The sequence below is a fragment of the Salmo salar genome, chromosome 12 (genome assembly GCF_965601325.2).
Source record: "Salmo salar chromosome 12, fSalSal1, whole genome shotgun sequence".
NCBI lineage: Eukaryota > Metazoa > Chordata > Actinopteri > Salmoniformes > Salmonidae > Salmo > Salmo salar.
Window position 1 is genome coordinate 17150537 of NC_138302.1, and position 5094 is coordinate 17155630.

Sequence of the window (5094 nt, forward strand, 5' to 3'; positions counted from 1 at the left end):
CCTCACAGCCTCTCTGTGTCTGTCGCCTGTTAGCTAGTCCTCACAGCCTCACCTCACTGTGTCTGTCGGCTGTTAGCTAGTCCTCACAGCCTCACTGTGTCTGTCGGCTGTTAGCTAGTCGTCACAGCCTCACTGTGTCTGTCACCTGTTAGCTAGTCCGCAAAGCCTCACTGTGTCTGTCGGCTGTTAGCTAGTCCACACAGCCTCACCTCACTGTGTCTGTCACCTGTTAGCTAGTCCTCACAGCCTCACTGTGTCTGTCGCCTGTTAGCTAGTCCTCACAGCCTCACCTCACTGTGTCTGTCGGCTGTTAGCTAGTCCTCACAGCCTCACTGTGTCTGTCGGCTGTTAGCTAGTCCTCACAGCCTCACCTCACTGTGTCTGTCGGCTGTTAGCTAGTCCTCACAGCGTCACTGTGTCTGTCGGCTGTTAGCTAGTCCGCACAGCCTCTCTGTGTCTGTCGGATGTTAGCTAGTCTACACAGCCTCACCTCACTGTGTCTGTCGGCTGTTAGCTAGTCCTCACAGCCTCACCTCACTGTGTCTGTCGGCTGTTAGCTAGTCCGCACAGCCTCACTGTGTCTGTTGGCTGTTAGCTAGTCCGCACAGCCTCACCTCACTGTGTCTGTCGGCTGTTAGCTAGTCCTCACAGCCTCACCTCACTGTGTCTGTCGGCTGTTAGCTAGTCCTCACAGCCTCACTGTGTCTGTCGGCTGTTAGCTAGTCCTCACAGCCTCACCTCACTGTGTCTGTCGGCTGTTAGCTAGTCTACACAGCCTCACCTCACTGTGTCTGTCGGCTGTTAGCTAGTCCTCACAGCCTCACTGTGTCTGTCGCCTGTTAGCTAGTCCTCACAGCCTCACTGTGTATGTCGGCTGTTAGCTAGTCCTCACAGCCTCACCTCACTGTGTCTGTCGGCTGTTAGCTAGTCCTCACAGCCTCACTGTGTCTGTCGGCTGTTAGCTAGTCCTCACAGCCTCACTGTGTCTGTCGGCTGTTAGCTAGTCCTCACAGCTTCACTGTGTCTGTCGGCTGTTAGCTAGTCCTCACAGCCTCACTGTGTCTGTCGGCTGTTAGCTAGTCCTCACAGCCTCACCTCACTGTGTCTGTCGGCTGTTAGCTAGTCCTCACAGCCTCACCTCACTGTGTCTGTCGGATATTAGCTAGTCCTCACAGCCTCACTGTGTCTGTCGGCTGTTAGCTAGTCGTCACAGCCTCACTGTGTCTGTCACCTGTTAGCTAGTCCGCAAAGCCTCACTGTGTCTGTCGGCTGTTAGCTAGTCCACACAGCCTCACCTCACTGTGTCTGTCACCTGTTAGCTAGTCCTCACAGCCTCACTGTGTCTGTCGCCTGTTAGCTAGTCCTCACAGCCTCACCTCACTGTGTCTGTCGGCTGTTAGCTAGTCCTCACAGCCTCACTGTGTCTGTCGGCTGTTAGCTAGTCCTCACAGCCTCACCTCACTGTGTCTGTCGGCTGTTAGCTAGTCCTCACAGCGTCACTGTGTCTGTCGGCTGTTAGCTAGTCCTCACAGCCTCACCTCACTGTGTCTGTCGGCTGTTAGCTAGTCCGCACAGCCTCACTGTGTCTGTTGGCTGTTAGCTAGTCCTCACAGCCTCACCTCACTGTGTCTGTCGGCTGTTAGCTAGTCTACACAGCCTCACCTCACTGTGTCTGTCGGCTGTTAGCTAGTCCTCACAGCCTCACTGTGTCTGTCGGCTGTTAGCTAGTCCTCACAGCCTCACTGTGTATGTCGGCTGTTAGCTAGTCCTCACAGCCTCACCTCACTGTGTCTGTCGGCTGTTAGCTAGTCCGCACAGCCTCACCTCACTGTGTCTGTCGGCTGTTAGCTAGTCCTCACAGCCTCACCTCACTGTGTCTGTCGGCTGTTAGCTAGTCCTCACAGCCTCACTGTGTCTGTCGGCTGTTAGCTAGTCCGCACAGCCTCACCTCACTGTGTCTGTCGGCTGTTAGCTAGTCTACACAGCCTCACCTCACTGTGTCTGTCGGCTGTTAGCTAGTCCTCACAGCCTCACTGTGTCTGTCGGCTGTTAGCTAGTCCTCACAGCCTCACTGTGTATGTCGGCTGTTAGCTAGTCCTCACAGCCTCACCTCACTGTGTCTGTCGGCTGTTAGCTAGTCCGCACAGCCTCACTGTGTCTGTCGGCTGTTAGCTAGTCCTCACAGCCTCACTGTGTCTGTCGGTTGTTAGCTAGTCCTCACAGCTTCACTGTGTCTGTCGGCTGTTAGCTAGTCCTCACAGCCTCACTGTGTCTGTCGGCTGTTAGCTAGTCCTCACAGCCTCACCTCACTGTGTCTGTCGGCTGTTAGCTAGTCCTCACAGCCTCACCTCACTGTGTCTGTCGGATATTAGCTAGTCCTCAAAGCCTCACTGTGTCTGTCGGCTGTTAGCTAGTCCTCACAGCCTCACCTCACTGTGTCTGTCGGCTGTTAGCTAGTCCTCACAGCCTCACTGTGTCTGTCGCCTGTTAGCTAGTCCTCACAGACTCACCTCACTGTGCCTGTCGGCTGTTAGCTAGTCCGCACAGCCTCACCTCACTGTGTCTGTCGGCTGTTAGCTAGTCTACACAACCTCACCTCACTGTGTCTGTCACCTGTTAGCTAGTCGTCACAGCCTCTCTGTGTCTGTCGCCTGTTAGCTAGTCCTCACAGCCTCACCTCACTGTGTCTGTCGGCTGTTAGCTAGTCGTCACAGCCTCACTGTGTCTGTCACCTGTTAGCTAGTCCTCACAGCTTCACTGTGTCTGTCGGCTGTTAGCTAGTCCTCACAGCCTCACTGTGTCTGTCGGCTGTTAGCTAGTCCTCACAGCCTCACCTCACTTTGTCTGTCGGCTGTTAGCTAGTCCTCACAGCCTCACCTCACTGTGTCTGTCGGATATTAGCTAGTCCTCACAGCCTCACTGTGTCTGTTGGCTGTTAGCTAGTCCTCACAGCCTCACCTCACTGTGTCTGTCGGCTGTTAGCTAGTCCTCACAGCCTCACTGTGTCTGTCGCCTGTTACCTAGTCCTCACAGCCTCACCTCACTGTGTCTGTCGGCTGTTAGCTAGTCCGCACAGCCTCACCTCACTGTGTCTGTCGGCTGTTAGCTAGTCTACACAGCCTCACCTCACTGTGTCTGTCGGCTGTTAGCTAGTCCTCACAGCCTCACTGTGTCTGTCACCTGTTAGCTAGTCCTCACAGCCTCTCTGTGTCTGTCGTCTGTTAGCTAGTCCTCACAGCCTCACCTCACTGTGTCTGTCGGCTGTTAGCTAGTCCTCACAGCCTCACTGTGTCTGTCACCTGTTAGCTAGTCCGCACAGCCTCACTGTGTCTGTCGGCTGTTAGCTAGTCCACACAGCCTCACCTCACTGTGTCTGTCACCTGTTAGCTAGTCCTCACAGCCTCACTGTGTCTGTCGCCTGTTAGCTAGTCCTCACAGCCTCACCTCACTGTGTCTGTCGGCTGTTAGCTAGTCCTCACAGCCTCACTGTGTCTGTCGGCTGTTAGCTAGTCCTCACAGCCTCACCTCACTGTGTCTGTCGGCTGTTAGCTAGTCCTCACAGCATCACTGTGTCTGTCGGCTGTTAGCTAGTCCGCACAGCCTCTCTGTGTCTGTCGGATGTTAGCTAGTCTACACAGCCTCACCTCACTGTGTCTGTCGGCTGTTAGCTAGTCCTCACAGCCTCACCTCACTGTGTCTGTCGGCTGTTAGCTAGTCCGCACAGCCTCACTGTGTCTGTCGGCTGTTAGCTAGTCCGCACAGCCTCACCTCACTGTGTCTGTCGGCTGTTAGCTAGTCCTCACAGCCTCACCTCACTGTGTCTGTCGGCTGTTAGCTAGTCCTCACAGCCTCACTGTGTCTGTCGGCTGTTAGCTAGTCCTCACAGCCTCACTGTGTCTGTCGGCTGTTAGCTAGTCCTCACAGCCTCACCTCACTGTGTCTGTCGGCTGTTAGCTAGTCCGCACAGCCTCACTGTGTCTGTCGGCTGTTAGCTAGTCCTCACAGCCTCACTGTGTCTGTCGGCTGTTAGCTAGTCCTCACAGCCTCACTGTGTCTGTCGGCATTTAGCTAGTCTACACAGCCTCACCTCACTGTGCCTGTCGGCTGTTAGCTAGTCCTCACAGCCTCACTGTGTCTGTAACCTGTTAGCTAGTCCGCACAGCCTCACTGTGTCTGTCGGCTGTTAGCTAGTCCACACAGCCTCACTGTGTCTGTCGCCTGTTAGCTAGTCCTCACAGCCTCACCTCACTGTGTCTGTCGGCTGTTAGCTAGTCCTCACAGCCTCACTGTGTCTGTCGGCTGTTAGCTAGTCCTCACAGCCTCACCTCACTGTGTCTGTCGGCTGTTAGCTAGTCCTCACAGCATCACTGTGTCTGTCGGCTGTTAGCTAGTCCGCACAGCCTCTCTGTGTCTGTCGGATGTTAGCTAGTCCTCACAGCCTCACCTCACTGTGTCTGTCGGCTGTTAGCTAGTCCTCACAGCCTCACCTCACTGTGTCTGTCGGCTGTTAGCTAGTCCGCACAGCCTCACTGTGTCTGTCGGCTGTTAGCTAGTCCGCACAGCCTCACCTCACTGTGTCTGTCGGCTGTTAGCTAGTCCTCACAGCCTCACCTCACTGTGTCTGTCGGCTGTTAGCTAGTCCTCACAGCCTCACTGTGTCTGTCGGCTGTTAGCTAGTCCTCACAGCCTCTCTGTGTCTGTCGCCTGTTAGCTAGTCCTCACAGCCTCACCTCACTGTGTCTGTCGGCTGTTAGCTAGTCCTCACAGCCTCACTGTGTCTGTCGGCTGTTAGCTAGTCCTCACAGCCTCACTGTGTCTGTCACCTGTTAGCTAGTCCGCACAGCCTCACTGTGTCTGTCGGCTGTTAGCTAGTCCACAAAGCCTCACCTCACTGTGTCTGTCACCTGTTAGCTAGTCCTCACAGCCTCACTGTGTCTGTCGCCTGTTAGCTAGTTCTCACAGCCTCACCTCACTGTGTCTGTCGGCTGTTAGCTAGTCCTCACAGCCTCACCTCACTGTGTCTGTCGGCTGTTAGCTAGTCCTCACAGCATCACTGTGTCTGTCGGCTGTTAGCTAGTCCGCACAGCCTCTCTG